Genomic DNA, 20,291 nt, shown 5'->3' on the forward strand with positions numbered 1-20,291 from the left:
AAAAAACATTAATTCATGAAAACTTGGCTTATTAGGCAAATCGGGCCTTACTATGCAAGGCCCGATTTGCCTAATAAGCCAAGTTTTCATGAATTAATGTTTTTTCGTCTACCTAACCTACCTAACCTAACCTAACCTAGCTTTTTTTGGCTACCTAACCTAACCTTACCTATATATATAGGTTAGGTTAGGTTAGGTAGGGTTGGTTAGGTTCGGTCATATATCTACGTTAATTTTAACTCCAATAAAAAAAAATTGACCTCATACATAGTGAAAAGGGTTGCTTTATCATTTCATAAGAAAAAAATTATAGTAAATATATTAATTCACGAAAACTTGGCTTATTAGGCAAATCGGGCCTTGAATAGTAGGCTGAGAAGTGCGTTCTGGCTACTAGGTACGACATATATATATATATATATATATATATATATATATATATATATATGTCGTACCTAGTAGCCAGAACGCACTTCTCAGCCTACTATGCAAGGCCCGATTTGCCTAATAAGCCAAGTTTTCATGAATTAATTGTTTTTCGACAACCTAACCTACCTAACCTAACCTAACCTAACTTTTTCGGCTACCTAACCCAACCTAACCTAAAAAGATAGGTTAGGTTAGGTTAGGTAGGGTTGGTTAGGTTCGGTCCGATATCAACGTTAATTTTAACTCCAATAAAAAAAAATGTCCTCATACATAATGAAATGGGTTGCTTTATCATTTCATAAGAAAAAAAATAGAGAAAAAATATTAATTCATGAAAACTTGGCTTATTAGGCAAATCGGGCCTCGCATAGTAGGCTGAGAAGTGAGTTCTGGCTATACTAGGTACGACATATATATATATATATATATATATATATATATATATATATATATATATATATATATATATATATATATATATATATATATATATGTATGTCGTACCTAGTAGCCAGAACGCACTACTCGGCCTACTATGCAAGGCCAGATTTGCCTAATAAGCCAAGTTTTCCTGAATTATTATATTTTCTCAATTTTTTTTCTTATGAGATGATAAAGCTACCCATTTCATTATGTATGAGGTCAATATTTTTTATTGGAGTTAAAATTAACGTAGATATATATGACCAAACCTAACCAACCCTACCTAACCAAACCTATCTTTTTAGGTTAGGTTAGGTTAGGTAGCCGAAAAAGTTAGGTTAGGTTTGGTTAGGTAGGTTAGGTAGTCGAAAAACAATTAATTCATGAAAACTTGGCTTATTAGGCAAATCGGGCCTTGCATAGTAGGCAGAGAAGTGCGTTCTGGCTATTAGGTACGACATATATATATATATATATATATATATATATATATATATATATATATATATATATATATATAATATAAATATATATAATATAAATCAGAGAGAGAGACAACCCCGAACCGCAAGGCAGCCCCGGACTGCCTCCCCCGCTAGGAGCGGTACGGGGGACAGAGGCGTACACCAGAGAGATACCTGCTTGATGGGGTTCTGGGAGTTCTACTCCCGAGGCCAGGCTCGACTTGTGAGAGTTTGGTCCACTAGGCTGTTGCTTGGAGCGGCCCGCAGGCCCACATACCCACCACAGCCCGGCTGATCCAGAACTTCTCTTAGAAAACGGTCCAGTTTTCTCTTGAAGATGTCCACGGTTGTTCCGGCAATATTTCTTATAGTCGCTGGGAGGACGTTGAACAACCGCGGACCTCTGATGTTTGTACAGTGTTCTCTGTTTGTGCCTATGGCACCCCTGCTCTTCACTGGTTCAATCTTGCATTTTCTTCCATATCGTTCACTCCAGTACGTTGTTATTTTACTGTGTAGATTTAGGACCTGGCCCTCCAGTATTTTCCAGGTGTATATTATTTGGTATCTAAATAAATAATAATATAAATGTTTATTCAGGTAAGGTACATACAAGAGATTTTACAAAAATTGATAGATTTATAGATGGAGCTAGTACATACAATGCCTAATCTCTCTCGTCTCCTTTCTAGAGAGTACATTTGGAGAGCTTTGAGACGGTCCCAATAGTTTAGGTGTTTTATCTCGTCTATGCGTGCCGTATATGTTCTCTATATTCCCTCTATTTCAGCAATCTCTCCTGCTATGAAGGGGGAAGTGAGTACTGAGCAGTACTCAAGACAGGACAACACAAGTGACTTGAAGAGTACAACCATTGTGATGGGATCCCTGGATTTGAAAGTTCTTGTAATCCATCCTATCATTTTTCTGGCTAACGCAATATTTGCTTGGTTGTGCTCCCTAAACGTTAGATCGTCGGACATCATTATTCCCAAATCCTTGACATGCTGTTTTTCTACTATGGGAAGATTCGATTTTGTTTTGTACCCTGTATTATGTTTCAGATCCTCACTTTTGCTGTAACTGAGTATCCTGGTTATCTTGAGATGATTTCTGAGCTGACTAACACCCAGGTACCTATTTTACTGCTAGGTAACAGGGGCATACGGTGAAACAAACTCTGCCCATTGTTTCTCGCCGGCGCCTGGGATCAATCTCAGGACCACAGGATCACAAGTCCAGCGTGCTGTCCGCTCGGCCGACCGGCTCCCAAGTACCTGAACTGAGTACGTGAAATTTATCACTGTTAAACATGTTATTTTCTGTTGTCCAATCGAAAACTTTGTTGACATCTGCTTGTAATTTTTCAATGTCTTCAGCAGAGGTAATTTTCATGCTGATTTTTGTGTCATCTGCAAAGGATGACACTGAAGCTGTGACGTGTATTTTTGTCTATATCTGATATGAGAATAAGGAACAGCAGTGGTGCAAGGAATGTACCTTCGGCCAACTAACCCCGCGGCCCGGTCGTCGACCAGGCCTCCTGGTTGCTGGACTGATCAACCAGGCTGTTGGACGCGGCTGCTCGCAGCCTGACATATGAGTCACAGCCTGGTTGATCAGGTATCCTTTGGAGGTGCTTATCCAGTTCTCTCTTGAACACTGTGAGGGGATTGCCAGTTATGCCCCTTATGTGTAGCGGAAGCGAGTTGAACAGTCTCGGGCCTCTAATGTTGATAGAGTTCTCTCTCAGAGCACCTGTTGCACCTCCACTTTTCATGGTGCTCATGGGTTCTGTTACAACCTTCAATGAAGCTTTTGAGGTCAGGATTGGCATTACAGTTCAGCATTTTATATATGTATAATACACATGAGAGAATGTGCAGTGACTTAATATCTAACATATTCAGAGATTTGAGCAGGGGTACCGAGTGATGTCTGGGGCCAGAGTTTGATATTGTCCTAATAGCAGCTTTGTGTTGAGTAACTAGAGGACGTAAATTATTTTGGGTAGTAGAACCCCAAGCACAAATACCATAGTTGAGATATGGATAGATGAGGGAGTAATAGAGAGTCACCAGGGCAGGGCGGGGTACATAATATCTGATCTTAGAAAGAATCCCAACAGTCTTTTGAATCTTTTTTTGATATATTTAGAATGTGTCCCTGGAAATTCAGCTTGTGGTCAATGAGAACGCCAAGGAATTTGCCATCTAATTTGTTACAAATTTGGGTATTGTTTATTCTGAGATTTATTTGATTAGAGGATTTATTGCCAAACAGAATATAGAAAGTTTTGTCAATGTTAAGGGTGACTTTGTTGGCAGTTAGCCAAAGATGGACTTTATTTAGCTCAGTATTTACTGTGGCATTTAGAGCAAGGGGGGTCAGGACTGGAGTAAATGAAGGTTGTGTCGTCAGCAAATAAAATTGGTTTGAGGTGTTGGGAGGCATTTGGAAGTTCATTAATGTAGATGAGAAAGAGGAGAGGGCCAAATATGCTGCCCTGAGGAACACGGATGTTGATGGGTAGAGTGGGAGAAATTGAATTATTCACAGAAACATACTGGAGCCTATCAGTAAGGTAAGATTTGAGGTATTGCAGGGAGTGTCCTCTGACTCCATAATGATTTAATTTAAGAAGAAGGTTTTGGTGGTTGACAGTGTCAAAAGCCTTCCTGCAGGTCCACAAATAACCCAACAGGGAACTCATTTTTATCAAGAGCTACATGAATCAAGTTAATCATACTAATAAGTGCATAGTTAGTGCTTTTTTGGGGTTTGAAGCCATATTGAAGGTTGTAACAGAACCCATGAGCACCACACCAGAAATAAATACAGTTTTGATATTCCTAGAGTACGACTTAATCAAACTAGAAATGCTCTACAAATCAAGGGACCCAGAATGTGGAATGACCTTCCCAACCATGTTAAAGACTGTACCTCTCTCAACCAGTTTAAGATAAAAACTAAACACTACCTAATAAATTCCCTGTAACCTACCTCACTCCTCTATTGTCAACCCATGTCTGTAAATTTTTTTTGTTTAATCAACACTGTTAACCTATTGTATTTATGCTGCTTTTTCAGTCATGTTCCCCCTTTTTTTTTATCTTTATTTGTAATTGTTCTCAACACTTTTTATTCTTTATGCTCAATTAGTATTAAGTTCTAGATATTAATGTTTTTCTTGCCCGAAACGCATTGCGTAATAGTGGCTTTAGGCATTGTATGTACTAGCTCTATCTATATATCAATCCATTAATGTAACATCACTTGTATGTATGTATGTACCTTACCTGAATAAACATAAACATAAACATAAACATAAACATTGACAAGAGCTAAGTATATTGTGTTTGGCTAGATAAGAGTAAAGCTGCTTGTAGATTAGTTTTTAAAATATTTTTGACAAGTTAGGCAGGATTGATATAGATCTGTAGTTGTTAACATCTGTGAGATCACCACATTTGTGGACAGGGGTTACTCTCGCTTTTTTTAGAATATCTGGAAAGGTTTGGAGTTCAAGTGACTTGTTGAAGAGCAATGCAATAGCAGGGGCTAAAGATCTGGAGGCTTTTTTGTAAATTAAAGTCGGTATCTCCTCAAGACTTAGTTTTAAGGGAAAGGATTATCTCATTAATGTTAATGGAATTAGTAGGCTTTAGGTACAGAGACTGTGGATAGTTACCTGTAAGATAGTCCTTAACATTAGTAATGGAAGATGGAATATCTTTTGCAAGGGATGACCCAATGGAAGAGAAGAACCTATTGAACTCAATAGCAGAATCAAAGGCTGAAAGCTGACCATCGTTATTGGACAGGAGTGTTGGTTTGTTATTTAAAATCTTCTTTGATCCCAATATTTGTGAAATTGTGCTCCAAGTTTTTTTAATGTTGCCCTTTATTTGGGTAAATTTATCTTCGTAGTATTTAGTTTTGGATCGTCTAATTATTTTAGATAGCAATAATGAGTAATTCTTTGAGAATTCTTTGGAGACGGTTCCTAATCCTATACTTCTTCTCAAGGTCATGTTTTTTATTAATGGATTTAAGTATTCCCTTTGTAAGCCAAGGATTGTTAAGCCTTTTGGTTGTGACTTGTTTCGTAAGCATAGGACAGTGGGTGTTATAAAGGCTGAGAGTTTTTTGAAGAAAAGATTGCACTGCTAGGTTGATGTCCCCTATGTTACCTAACTCAGACTCCCAGTTGACATTATCAGCAGCAGTTATAAAATTGTCTATAGCAGTTTCATTGTTAGTTTAGTTAATTTATTATGCACCCCATACCCATCCCGTGGGCAGTAGTGGAAAGGGTTACAGAGGCACATAATGGGCTCAGGGACTGAACCCCACAATTCATTTAGCTAAGCAAGTTACAATCTTGATGAGCTAGTTACAAAATTCAATATAAGTCGTCACATCAACAATGGCTTCGAGATTGACATTGTGCAGCCTAAAGCTTAACTCCCATGTCTCTAGAGGTGGTTTGTTAATGTTAGTTAAGAGAAATGTGGGGTAATGGTCTGTAGTGCTATCGGATGATTATACCTGAAGTAAGCGGAGAGGTTATGTTGGTCCAGATGTGATCTAGAGTCGTAGCAGTACTATCAGTGATTCTAGTAGGTCTAGTGATTAAGGGTATGAGGAAGCAGGAATTCATACAGTTGAGGAAGCTAACAGCAGTAGGGTGTTCAGGCTCGCAGAGGTCAATATTAAAGTCCCCTGCGATAATTAGATGGTTTTTGTTCAGTCTGTTATCTAGTATTAGATTTCTAAGGTTTGAGTTGAATTCGGACACATCAGTGTTAGGAATTCTATAAACTGCACCCACAGACAGGACAGACTCGGCACCCTTGACTCTGAAACTGGCGAAGATATACTCCCCACAGCAGTCTCTAGTACTAATTACTTTTAAGCATGTTAGTTCTTGGTGGTAGTAAAGAGCAGTACCACCACCTCTCTGAATTTGACGACAGTTGTGAAATGCCGAGTAGTTAGGCATGTTAAAGAATTGAGTAGTATCCTCTTTAACCACGTTTCAGTAAGTATAATAAAAGAGAATTTGTTGTCAATAGTTTCAATTAAGGCACTAACATCATCAAAGTGCTTACCTAGGGATCTAACGTTCAAGTTGAGTACAGAGATATTGTGATTATGTGGTAATACATTGTTTATATCATGTGCTGTAAAATATCTGCAATTTTGATCATTAATGTGATGATTGTCATAGATATTCTGAGATTTATCTTTAAGCCTCTGACTTAAGAGGATCAATAGTGACAATGAAACTCTGCAGACCCAACTTAACGACCTCTGGGACATGTTCCTCAACAGAGGGTGTCCAGAGGAGGTCCTTCAACATGCGGACACAAGGCTACTGAGTGCACGAGAGAGCAACTCCTTAGCCTACGCAATGGGATCCCAGGGACAGGGGTATCCTATCTGTAACTTTCTTTACAGGTCTAGCAGGCCCACTGAAGACAACACTTCAAACCCTATGGATCTGGCTGAAGAAAACGTTTGGCGATCACTCGTCATCGAACAGGTTCCCACAAGAACCACCCATGATGGCCTGGAAACGCAGTAGGTCCCTCAAGGACCGCCTGGTCTCGGCGGCGCTCAGGTAACGCGGGATCCCTGCTGATCTGCAATTGCAAATACAGGAACCACACACTGTCGCAAAATAAACCCACCTTTCGAGGCCTATTAGGCCTACCAAGAAAGCCTAACTAGAGGCGGGGGGCCAAATAGTGGCTTACGGAGAACTCCTATTGAGATACGAGGCTTTCTCGCTGGAACCCATTAAGACATTAGGGATAGACCAACCTAGGCATCCCTACCCACAGCAAACATACCTACGAGGTATTCACCACCCCTCAGAGGATCTTCAGAGACAGCCCAAGCAGGGGAAATGTGGTTGTGTGAGGCCCCACGATATGAAACCTGAACCTTATATGCCTTCCTCAGTAATGAGGACTTTCTCTTGAACGGAGGGTCACCCCGTCCATTCCCTTGCAAGTCTGAGTCTATACTCTTGCTGTTTCTCCCCACGGGGCACACCCACTCAGAAAATTGACACTGTTTATCATTTCTTTCCATTTCAGTAGCAGGAGACTTGGTGAGGGACCCCATGAAAGCAGTCCTAGTCCAGATGAGACCTCAAACTAGGCAGTGGGTCTACAAGGATGATCCAGGCCCTCTGCAGTCACCCTGATCTAACAACAAAACACCAGGTCTCCACTATCCTGTGTCATCATACTTGCCACCTGGACCCAGGCCCTCTGGATTGCAAGTCCGCCAGCGTTTTCTTGGGAAAGCTCACCCAAATACAGACCCCCCACCTCACCAAATTTGTACCCTACTTGCTACAATAAAAACACGACCATTCGTAGGCAGCAGTCACTCTCGAACGGCGGAGTCTTTCTTAGACTGATGAGTGGTGGCTTTCACAAGCCCCATGAAACAGTACTGTCTCCAATATAGAAAAACCCTGCTATCTTCCCGGGTCCTACCCCGGGAGAGCTAGCCAGTGACTACAGGAACTAACGGTCAGTTAAAAAAATTCCTCCAGTGTTGTGCAAAAAGTGACCAGTACGGGAAAAAACAACGAACACCGCGGACGATAGTGACTGCATTTTACGAAGGTCGACCAAAAAGACCACTGGCATTTTCTACCTATCCTGGCCCGGTGCTTTCCTCCAGTGTCCCTTACAGTGTCCCCCTGTGTCTCCTTGCACCCACTTGCAGGCCCTGCTGACCATCACTACAAAGTTCCTGGGCCCCACAGTCCCCAAGCTGGTTTACCCTTTATTCAGGACCGTGGTCACCTACGAAGCACATCACAAAAAACCCACAGTGCCCCTCCCTCATCATAGTGTTTGCAGCAACTCAGTGTTTTGCCCCCTAGTGCCTACCCACCCAGGTGTAACACAAACTATAGGGCCCCCACAGCTTAGATGCCCAGTGCCAGGGCCAGATGAACCCATTCCTTCGCCAACAGGCACCCCAGTGGACCCAACCTGAGACACCTCGCGAACTAGAGCCCCTCTCCACGAACCCCTTGACAGGTCTCCTTGTACTTAGACCCACAACAATGCCTGTCTCACCCATCCTTTCCCCTGCGCCCCATGACCCGAGCATCAAGCAAAGAGCCTAGGCGACTCACGTTAAGCCTGGAACCCCATCGTTTGATGTCCACTACAGACCCCTCTTCAGTCAGTTTGGACCCACCTTTCCTCCCCGACTTCGGAGGTCGGTGTACCCACAGCTGAGGCCTCACACATCGAAGAAACCCCACCATTCCCCCAAGCCAGCCTTCCCGCCTGATCTCCGAGGTCAGAGTACCCACAGCTAAGGTCTCACACTTCGAAGCAACCCCAAATGATATATGTCCCTGGATTCCCTAGACCATGAGGTCCAAACCCATGAATGCCCTTGCAGACGATCTCTCCTTGCAGGCCCCAGACGCCTGCCAGCCTCTTGTGGAGGAACTCACACAACGGCCTACCCTGGTGCCCTCAACCAGCTCCCTACCAGGTGTCTGGCAGGGAGCAGGAGACAAAACCTTGGGTTTCCTCCTATTCGCCCCACCTCGTGGTCCTAACTAGCGAATCAGTCCTCACAGAGAAACTTAGAATAATGCTCACCTCAGAGCTACCTTATGTAGACATAGACCTTACAGATGTAGAATGGGGGGTGGTCGAGCTGCTGAGACCAACTTTCTCTACGATACACTATCTTAAAACCCGACTCAAACACATACAACGGACTGCCCACGTAAACAAGGTCCCCGGATAATTGGGGGTCTTCAACCCTCAGTACTGTTTTTCTCAGTGGACATGCCCCTTTTCCCCAGCCCTTGAGTCCTACATGGACGCTTTCTTCGAACACCTAGCCAGAGAATCGACTGCCCTCTTTACGCTCCTGCTGAAAGCCTCCCTCACACGAGAATACACACGTATTGAGGAAACAGGGTTATGTCTCTACGAGGAGAAAACCTCGGACGAGAGAGGTCGGAAAGATTCTCAGGGAGGCCTACAAGCAACGCACGCAGGTGATCTGTGCAGCCTCCCCCTCCCAATTCTCAGTCAAACTCCTAGTGAGATGAAACAAAAAAGCTGAGCCCTATACAACCTTCCATAAAGTCCCAGCGACTGACACCCGCACAGTTCTCAGAGACGCGGTTTTTGCAGTGATCGCCCCCGGAGGCCCCAGGGTAGCCCCAAGCACACGCCAACCCTCAGTATGGGACCTCCTAACATACATGGCAGATGATGTGAATTCGATAGCCACTCCAAACCCTGCCCGCCTAACCAGCCACGGGGAGGCCAAACAACAACAACTCCCCACCCCTGATGGCGGAGACAACCGTAGGCCCCCCCCCCCCCACGCTGCCCTCAGGTGCAGAAGTTCAGAACACGAAGTCCACAGCCCATTAGGCGGCAGGCCACCCACAATCCCAGCAAACACAAAACGTTGTGGAAACCTTCAACACAGTTTCAACAGGGGTGTGGGAAAGATATGTGTCATGTGTGGTTCAACAGGCACATATGAGCAACCTTTAACCCAAGAATGGTAAAAGTATTTCTTTATGTAATATGGCAAATGCTATCTTTTCTTACACTAGTTTCACCTGTGTTTATTAAAAAAGTATTTTGTTCATGTTTAAATATTAAATTTATGTACATTATGCATATGAATTGTGAATGCTGTGTCTTAGTTGTATGATAGGTGTGCAAAACATTTACTTTTTATTATGATTTTGCAAAAAAAAAATTTATAACCCTGTTTGCTAAATAATGTATTCAATAATACTGTTTTAATGTTTAAATTATATTTATGTACTTTATGTATAATACATCAACATAAATGGAAAATGTTGCTGCATAGGTGTAATGAAGGACACACGCAACATTTAATTTGCCACTTTTTTTCAAATAAAAAATTAAGGTGCATCAAAATACCTCTTTATCACATGCATCTGTATTATAGTAGATTTTACGTTAAATGTCACTGAAGTATAAATAGGTGAGTACAACTAGGTAAGTACAACTAAATGAGTGCAACTAGGAGAGTACATGTAGCTAAGTGAGTACACCTCGGTGAACACTGCTAGATGAATACAAGTAGGTGAGTACAACTGTATGAGCGACAACTAGGGGGAGTGTATGCAGGTGAGTACAACTTGGTGAATACTGCTAGAGGAATACAAGTAGGTGAATACAACTACCCAAGAACAACTAGGAGAGTATGTGTAGGTGAGTACAACTTGGTGAGCACTGTTAGGTGAATACAAGTAGGTGCTCCCTCCCCGCTCAGCTCGTTGTCGCCGTGTGGGGGCTTAGTGGGCGGCTGCCGGAGTGTGATGCTCCTTGGGACAGTCCTCTGTCCTTTTCTAGCCTTGTGCTCCTGCTGCCGTCCTCTCCAATTCTGCTGGGCATCTTTTCCTTTTCCTTCTGTTTCGTTTTTCTCCCCCCTCTTCTCCTATCTGCTTGCCGTTTCCTGCCAACCTTTTGCTCGTTCTGGTTCTTCCCTTGGACTTCTTCTATTTTGACTCCCGGGTGCTTGAGGAGGCATACTCTTGCACCCATAGAACTGCAGTACCCGACGTCGAGAGCGAGGGGAACCTTTTATTGTCAATCCCCACTTCGTCACTGAACCCGATCTCGACGGACTGTCGGTTTCTTAAGGTGGCGTTTGTGGGGCGTATACTCACGACGCACCCCTAGGAGGCCCCGACAAGATCGGCGATAGCTTCTTGTTGGGTGTCCTGCCTCTAATTGTGGCTCCATGGTGGGTGTGGGGGCACATTCGTGAGTGAATTCTTCTTTTCGTCAAGATGATAACCCCTGTTTCGGCTTCTTCTGGTTTACCTTCTCAGGCTCGTGGGGTGGGCGACCAAGCCCCCGAGTCGGTCCGTATTGGAAGACCGGGCTCTGTAGCCTCCGCTGCATTGGGCCCCGACCTTGCTCCTCCTTTGGCCTCTCTGACTCCTTCCTCTGGCTCCCCTCCCTCCTCTGTGGTTGGGTCAACCCCAAGCCACCAGTGGTGACTACCTCGTCCCCTGGCGCGGCTCCTTCTCTAGTTGTAACTACTGCGCCTTTTAACCCCTCTCTCTCTGGGGGTTCTCACCGCCGCCCTCGCTCGATTCCTTCCAGTTCTGCTACCTATCAAGCCTTGTTTGGTCCCGCTTCGTGGGCCAAATATTTTGATCTCCTCCCTCTTGATTCTGCGCCTCCTGACGATTTCTCCCTCCATCGACATCTCATTGATTCCGTGGATGCCTCCATTACTTTCAACCCCACTCGTCTCGGTACACGTGTCGTTGCTGCTCCTTCTCAGGATGCTGCATCCCGCTTGGCTGCCTTATCCTGCCTTGGCGAGACCCCCGTTCGGGTCTCGAAGAACGCTCAGTTGAATGCCAGTGTTGGCACTATTTTGCTCCCGCCCCATGTTGCGACCGGTGTTCGGGACCTGCGCGACTGCCACGACGATATTCGACATATCCTCGCTGCCCAGGGCCATTCTATTCTCCAGGTGGACACGTTTACTCGTCCCCCTTGTGGTAGTCGCCGTCAACCCCTCCGGGTTGTGAAGATTACCTTTGATGGTAGGACCCTTCCACCCTCTGTCATTCTTGCTGGTGCCAGGTGCTCTGTCCAGGAGTACATTCCTTCTCCTCGGCTCTGCAACAAGTGCTGGAGGTTTGGGCATGGTGCCCTCCGCTGCTCCGGGACTGTCTCTCTCTGTCCTTTGTGTGGTGGCGAAGGTCACTCTAAGTCGGAGTGCGCTTCTCCCCAGGCTCGTTGCCTCAACTGCGGTGAGGCCCATCCTACCTTCTCCCGTGCGTGTGTCCATTACAAGCTTGAGGCAGCCGTCCTCAACTTGAAGCACCGGGAGCGTTTATCTTTTCCTGAGGCGAGGCGCCAGGTTCGCCGGCTCCCGCCTTATGCTAATATCTCTTATGCTCGCGTGTTGCGCTCTTCCTCTCCTCGTCCTTCCCGCCTTCCTCAGACTCTCAACCGTTTCCGAGCCTTGGACCCTGATGCGCCCACTGCCCCCTCCTCTGTCCCTTTGGGTTCTCTCCCGAAGGATCCTCCTCCTGGTCCTCTGTCTGGGGTTCCCCTTCCTTCTACCCGGTCTGTCGTGTCTTCTTCCTCGTCCCCCTCCGATCCTCCTTCCCATCCTCTTCCTCCATCTATCGGCTCTCCCCACCGCCTGTCGGTGCGGGCGGATGTCCATCGCTCTCCTAACGGCCGTCGTGTGTGCTCTCGTTCGGCTTCTCCTGTTGAGACACTGGAATCCGTTGCCCGGTACGTAGTTGCTGGGACACCGGTCTCTTTAAGTCAGAAGCGTAAGCCTGGCTCCTCTCCTTCCTCTTCCCCGGCGGGTAAGAAGGCTTCGCTTTCTTCCTCAGCTCCTCCTTCTGGCTCTGTTGCTCCTTCCCCTCCCGTTTCAGTGCTTGCGCCCCCTGTTCCTGCTATGGAGGTTTCTTTGGCCCCTGCTTCCCTTTCGGTTGCTGCTCTTGCTGGGGTGCGCTCCCCTCTTTCTACTCCCCCTCTTCCTGCTGCTGTCCTTGACTGCTCCTCTCTGTTGTCTCCTCCTCTTCCTCCTCCTCCTCCGGACCCTGCCCGCCCGCCTCTGATCTGTTCTCCCGTTTCCTTCCCTCCGTCTTTGCTCAGTTTACCCATGCCCCCTAACCCTGACTTTGCTGACCCTGATCCCGACCCTGATATTCTTTAACGTGCTCTGTTGCTCTTTCGCCTTTGTTTCTTCCTTGTTCTCTGTTTTTGTCCTTTCTCTTCTCGTCGTTGTCCATTCTTCAATGGAACGTTCGAGGTTATTACGCCAATTTCCTCGAACTCCAACTTCTGATTTCGCGGTTTTCGCCCCTTTGTGTCTGTCTCCAGGAGCCAATGCTTGGTGCTCGTCCTGGTCGTTTTCGTGGCTATTCCTTTCTCTCCCCCCCCCCCAGCCATTGCTGGGGCTTCTAATTCTTCTGCTCTCTTGATTCGGGCTGATGTTCCCTTTGTTCCTTTACTTTTTCCTTCGCCTCTCCATTGTTCTGCTGCTCGTATCTTTGTGGGGAAATGGTACACAGTTTGTTCCATTTATCCCCCCCCGAGTGTCCCGCTCTCTCTTCCTGATTTGAAACACCTCCTAGACTCCTTGCCGGAGCCTGTGCTCCTGCTGGGTGACTTCAATTGTCGTCATTCTCTTTGGGGTGACGTTCTGACGAATACCCGGGGTCGCCTCCTTGAGCCGTTTCTCCTCTCTTCTTCCCTGTCTCTTCTGAATTCTGGTGAGCCCACTCATTTGGACTCTCGGACTCGCACCCTTTCTTGTCTTGATCTTTCTCTCTGCTCTTCTTCTCTTTACTTAGATTTCACGTGGCAGGTTCTTGATGACCTCCATGGAAGTGATCATTTCCCCATCCTTGTTTCCTTTTTCTCTTTTCGCCCTTCCCTCTCTTTCCCTAGGTGGCAGTTTGCTAAGGCAGACTGGACCCTATTTTCTCTCAGTGCTACTCTCTCTGACCTCTCCCTTCTGCCCCTCTCTCGCGCTCTCCTCCTTTTTCATGACACTGTCTTCAACGCTGCCCTCCGCTCTATTCCTCGCTCTTCCTCTCGGGGTCCACGGAAGTGCGTTCCCTGGTGGAATGCGGACTGTGCTCGGGCTGTCCGCTGTAAGCGTGCAGCCTGGAAGAGGCACCGCCGTAGGCAGACGACCGATTCTTTTCTTTTCTTTCGGAAAGCGAGTGCGGTGTCCCGTAGGGCCATCCGTACGGCTAAACGTGAATGTTGGGCATCTTATGTCTCAACAATTACGTCGGAAACCCCTCTAGCCCAGATCTGGAAGCGTATCCGCAAGATAGCGGGTAAGTTCGTTCCCGATGTTTCACCAGTCCTTCACCTCCATGATACTCTTGTGGCGGACCCGTTGCAGGTCGCTTCCGAACTGGGTTCCCACTTTTCTTCTGTTAGCTCTGGTCTTCATCTTCCCCAATCTTTCCTTCTTCGTAAACCTGTCCTTGAGTCTCGTCCTTTAGATTTCTGCACTCATCTTCAGCTTCCCTATAATGATCCCTTCTCTCTCTCTGAACTTCGCTCTGCCCTGGCCCTCTGCGGTTCTACGGCGGCGGGCTCCGATGGTATTCATTATGAGATGCTTCGCCATCTCCCTCCGAGCACGTCTCAGTATTTACTGAGTCTGTATAATCGGATCTGGGAGTCGTCGTCAGTCCCTGAGGACTGGCTCGATGCCGTTGTCCTCCCTGTTCGCAAACCGGGGTCTCTGGGTACTTCCCCTAAGGACTTTCGCCCTATTGCTCTCACAAGTTGTGTCTGCAAACTCTTTGAACGTATGGTTAACGTTCGTCTGATGTGGTTCCTGGAACACCATCACCTCTTCTCCCCTTCTCAATTTGGTTTCCGCAAGTGCCGCAGCACGACAGATGTCCTGGTGAACTTGGAGGTCTATATTCGTACTGCTTTTGCTGCGAAGACCTCCGTTGTTGCCGTCCTTTTTGACCTAGAAAAGGCTTACGACACCACTTGGCGTTATCATATCCTATCTCAACTTCATTCTTTTGGCCTTCGTGGTCATCTCCCTCTCTTTCTCCGCAGCTTCCTCTCTCGTCGTTCCTTTCGGGTGTGCCTTGGTACCGCTCTCTCTCCCTCTTTTCAGCAATACGAAGGTGTGCCCCAGGGTAGTGTTCTGAGCACTACTCTTTTTCTGGTTGCCCTCAATGGTCTTCTTTCCTCTCTTCCTTCTGGTGTCTTCTCCGCTCTCTATGTCGATGATCTTACCCTTTGTTGTCAGGGTGATGATTCGTCTCTCCTTCAACGCCGGCTTCAACTTGCCATTGATGCCGTGTCGTCTTGGGCCACAGGTCATGGCTTCAAGTTCTCTACTTCTAAGACTTGTGCCATGACTTTTACGCGGAAACGGGTAGTTCTTCGTCCCTCTTTGTCACTTTATGGTCATCCCCTTGAATACAAAGATTCCGCGAAGCTTTTGGGGTTATTCCTTGACACTCGTTTGTCTTGGTCTCCCCATATCTCTTACCTCCGTGTTGAGTGCTCTAAGGCCCTTACCCTCCTTCGGGTCTTGTCCCATACTTCTTGGGGGGCAGATAGGCGCGCACTCCTTGCTTTACATTCCTCTCTCGTCCTGTCTAAGCTCGATTATGGTTGCCCTGCTTACTCGTCTGCTTCTCCTTCTACTCTTCGCCGTCTTGATGCTTTGCACCATACTGGGTTGCGCCTCAGTTCTGGTGCCTTTCGTTCGACTCCCATCCTTAGCTTGTATGTTGACACTGGCTTCCTGTCTCTCCAGGACCACCGTGATCGCTACTGTCTTCGCTATCTTGCGCGGTCCTTGCAACATCCTTCCTCTCGCCTCTGTCGTGCTTTAACTTTTACCCCTCCTGCGGTTCCTGTTCCTCTTCACCACCTCCCTCTTTCTGTCCGGTTATCTCGCCTACAGGATTCTCTTTCCGTTCGTATTTCTGATGTTTCTCCTCGTGTTGTTCCTTCTTTGCCCCCGTGGAGGGTCCCTCTTCCGCGGTTTTGTACATCCTTGACCCGTATCACTAAAGCTTTTACCCCTCCTACGGTTCTAAAACGCCTTTTCCTCGAGCACTTTTTTTCTCACTCCCGCTCCGTTTCTGTCTTCACCGATGGGTCTAAGTCAGCGGACGGTGTTGGCTACTCTGTTGTTTTTCCTGATCGCACTTATATGTGTCGCTTGCCTCCGGAGACTAGCATCTTTACAGCGGAACTTTATGCTATTCTCTATGCTCTTCGTCTCCTGCTTTCTCGTTGTCAGTCTTCCTTTGTGGTTGTTGTTGACTCTCGTAGTGCCCTCATGGCTCTCGGGTCCTTTAATCCGGTTCATCCAGTAGTTGTCGAGATCCAGCATTGGCTGTTTCTCGTTCACAGTAAATTTAAGTCGGTTGAGTTTTGTTGGGTTCCCAGCCATATTGGTGTGTCTTTAAATGAGCGTGCAGATGCTGCTGCCAAGGAAGCTGTCCGCTCTTGTCCCATCTCTCGCAAAGGCATTCCGTATTCCGACTTTTACCCGGTTATCCATTCCTCAGTCCTTACCCGTTGGCAGGCTTCTTGGTTGTCTGTTACTGGTAACAAGCTACGTACTCTTAAATGTTGTGTTTCCTCGTGGCCGTCCTCCTTCCACCGTAACCGGCGGTGGGAAACAGCTCTGGCGAGGTTGCGTATTGGCCATACTCGCTTAACCCATGGTCACTTGATGGAGCGCCGCCCTGCTCCTTATTGTCCTAGTTGCATTGTCCCTCTTACGGTCGTGCATGTCCTTCTTGAATGTCCTGACTTCCAGGACGAGCGTGTGTCTTGCTTTCCGACCGCCCCTCGCGGTCACCTGTCCCTCGATAGAATTCTTGGTGACTCGGATACTTTTGATATCGTTCGCCTTATGCGTTTTTGTTCTCGTATTGGCATCCTTGGTGATATTTAGCGCCCTCTGATTATTTTGCGTACTTGATGGTGCTACATAGCCTTCCCGGTTTGGTGCCTTCTTTTGATAATTACTTACTTACAAGTAGGTGAGCACTGCTAGGTGAATACAAGTAGGTGAGTACAACTTGGTGAGCACTGTTAAGTGAATACAAGTAGGTGAGTACAACTACATAAGAACAACTAGGGGAGTGCATGTAGGTGAGTACAACTTGCCTACACCTCAGAAGTCAAGGAAGAGAAGGGGAAGGGGGGAGATGGGGAGGGAGTGTAATGGGACCTGTGTGACGGCTGGGCATGTTCACTGTAGACCTACAGAGTTGCCATGACGTGTCTCGCTGGATTATACAGGCTATGCCCCACCATCACCCATGGTTGGGCAGCATTTATACCGTGTGTAGTGACACCATCACCCCCTACCCCTGCTCTTCCCCTTCCTTCTCTTTCCCCTCCCCTCTCCCCCACTCCTCTTCCCTTTCCTTCTCTTACCTCTCTTCCCCTTCCTTCTCTTACCCCCTCCCCTCTTCTCCCTCCTCTTCCCCTTCCTCCTTATCCCTCTTCTCTTACCCCTCTCCTCTTCCTCCACCTCTTTCCCTTCCTCCACATCCCGATTCTCTTACCCCTTCCCATCCTCTTCCCCTTCCTCCTCATCCCCCTTCACTTACCCCCTCTCCCATCCTCCTCATCCCCCTTCTCTTACCCCTCCCCTTTTCCCTTTCCTCCTCATCCCCCTTCTCTTACCCCTATCCCCTTCTCTTACTCCCTCCCTTCTTCCCCCTCCTCTTCCTCTTCCTCCTCATCCCCTTCTCTTACCCCTTCCCCCCTCCTTACCCCCCCAACTCTTACCCCTCCCCCCTCATTAGCCACGTGCTCTCCGTCTCTTGCTTTCTCATTATCATTCCTCCTTTGTGATTGTAGTTGACTCGTAGTGCCCTCATGGCTCTAGGGTCCTTTAATCCTGTCCATCCGGTGGTCATCGAGATTCAACATTGGCTGTTTCTTATTTCTAGTAAATTTAAATCAGTAGAGTTTTGCTGGGTTCCCAGCCATATTGGTGTTTCTTTCAATGAGCGTGCGGATGCTGCCGCTAAGGAAGCTATCCGTTCTTGTCCCATCTCCTGTAAAGGTATTACTTATTCCGACTTTTATCCTGTTATTCATTCCTCCATCCTTGCCCGTTGGCTGGGTTGTTGGTCCTCTGTAGTTAGTAACAAGCTGCGTACTCTCAAACGTAGTGTGTCCCTATAGGTAGGTAGAAGCAGAAGTGTAGATAGTAGAAGTAGAAGAGTAGATAGTAAGAAGAAGAGTAGATAGTAGAAGAAGAAGAAATGCTGCCACCATCCATTCAAGACCATTACATATAGGACAAGGAATGGAACTTGTCTGTATCACAAAATTCTCAAAGATGTTAACACGAGGTCATTATTAGTCTGTTCCATCTGCATCATGTACTCATTAAAATCATGAACCCATTAACTGCAGAGGCTTTCTCACCTCAACTCAAAACTCTAGGGAACCAAGTTAAAGACAATTTAAATAATAAATTCATAAATTATATTTCACATAAGTATCATAATTTAAGCAATTCAAATGTTCAAGTTTAATATGCAAAGTGAGTCATCATCCAAGAATTCGAGAACCCTACAACTTGACTGCCCCTGATCCTCACACAACATTTGTAAACACGACCAAGTCACCTTAATGTTCAACTCACCAAGTGTCTGCCTATAGCTGGATAGAGGGGGAGGGGGAGTCTGTAGTTGACAGAGACTGTCCCGCCCTGCCGGCTGACAGCCTCCCTGGCTAGGCCGTCTTCTCTGCTCTCCTGGATGGCTCCTATTCTCTTAATGCTCCGAATCGATAGCTCTCCGAGTATATATTGGGAAACCTAGTAGCTAACTCCGCCCACAAGTAGATAACCTCAGGCACTCTACCAAGCTACTCCTTAAACGTCGGCATGTTTGAAGGCTACCAGGCTCCAATTATAAGATTAGCAGAAGCAAGGTGAAATTCGCATGATCTGACCTCAGGTCACTTGGGGTCATTAACGCTTAGAGTTGTGAGACTCAGGCTGACCAAACTGGTGCCTCTCAAATACTTGTGTCTGACTCATATATCTCTATGTATGATTAAATAAAACTAAACCAAACACTTTTACAGTGTTACAACGTGTCGTCGCTGCTCCTTCACCGGATGCAGTTACCCGCTTAGCCGCATTGTTATGCATTGCGGAGACCCCTTTTCAGGTCTCCAAAAACGCTCGGTTAAATGCCAGTGTTGGCACTGTTCTCCTGCACCATGTTGCAACTGGTGTTAGGGACCTAAACGACTGCCATGAGGATATTAAACATATCCTCAAAGCCCAAGGCCATCCTGTCCTTCCAGGTAGACACATTCACTCGACCCCATCGTGGTCATCGCCGTCAGCCTCTTCGAGTTGTGAAAATCACCTTCGATAGTAGGATCCTTCCGCCCTCTATAATTCTCTTGTTGGTGCCAGATGCTCAGTTCAGGAGTACATTCTCTCTCCTAAACCTTGCAATGAATGCTAGAAGTTCGGGCATGGTGTCCTCAAATGCTCAAGTACTGTGTGCCTATGCCCCATGTGTAGGACAGATTATTACTCTAAGTCCGAATGCACTTCTTCCCCCCCCCAGGCTTGCTGCCTCAATTGCAGTGAGGCCCACCTTACCTTCTCCCGCTCGTGTATACAATACTAACTTGTGGAACCCGTCCTCAACGTGAAACACCGGGATCATCTGCTTTTTCCTGAAGTGAGATGCAAAGTTCGCCGTCTCACCCCTTTCGCTAGCGTATCTACGCTCGCATGTTGCATTCTACCTCTCCTCGTCCTTCCCACCTTACTCAGTCTCACAACCATTTCCAGATCTTAGACCTGGACACGCCCACCACCTCCTCCCCTGTTCCTTTACGTTCTGTCCCGAAGGAGCCCCTTCCTGGTTCTCCATCTGAAGTTTCCCTCCTTCCTACCCAGCCTGTCATGTCTCCTGTGTCTTCTTTCCCCAATAATTCTTTCCATCTCTTTCCATCTCAGTCTCTTGGCCCTCCATGCCGCCTGTCTGTCCAGGCTGATGTCCATCACCCTCCTAGCAATCTTCATGTTGTTCACTCCCATTCATCTTCTGTTGAGACAATTGAGTCTATCGCCCAGTACATTGTTGCTGTAACACTTATCTCTTTGAATCAGAAACGTAAACTTGGCTCCTCTCCTTCGTCCTCCCCAGCAGGTAAGAAGGCATCACTTTCTTTCTCACCCCCCACCTCTGACACTCTCGCTCCGTCCCCTTCCATTTCGGTGGTTGGGCCCCCTGTCCCGGCTATGGAGGTTTCTATAGCCCCTGATTCCCTCTCAGTTGCTACCCTTGCTGAGGTGCGCTCCCCGGGTTCTGCCCCCCCCCCCTCCTCCTGCTGTCCTTGACCTCCCCTCTCGGTTGTCTCCTCCTCCTCTGGGTCCTACCCG

At 46.8% G+C, this 20,291-nt stretch overlaps 1 protein-coding gene across 12 annotated transcripts in view; it reads left to right on the forward strand.

Annotated features, from left to right (window-relative positions):
* Positions 1-7,978, forward strand: part of LOC123755665 (zinc finger protein 271) — a 187,338-nt gene extending 179,360 nt beyond the window's left edge. For 10 of the 12 annotated variants that reach the window (XR_011222978.1, XR_011222980.1, XR_011222982.1 and 7 more), the window contains one exon: positions 7,424-7,978. The gene's annotated coding sequence lies outside the window, so the exon portion shown is untranslated. The remainder of the gene's footprint in view (positions 1-7,423) is intronic. The other 2 variants (XR_011222979.1, XR_006772557.2) reach the window with 1 other exon arrangement.
* Positions 7,979-20,291: the final 12,313 nt, after the last annotated feature.

The sequence above is a fragment of the Procambarus clarkii genome, chromosome 55 (genome assembly GCF_040958095.1).
Source record: "Procambarus clarkii isolate CNS0578487 chromosome 55, FALCON_Pclarkii_2.0, whole genome shotgun sequence".
NCBI lineage: Eukaryota > Metazoa > Arthropoda > Malacostraca > Decapoda > Cambaridae > Procambarus > Procambarus clarkii.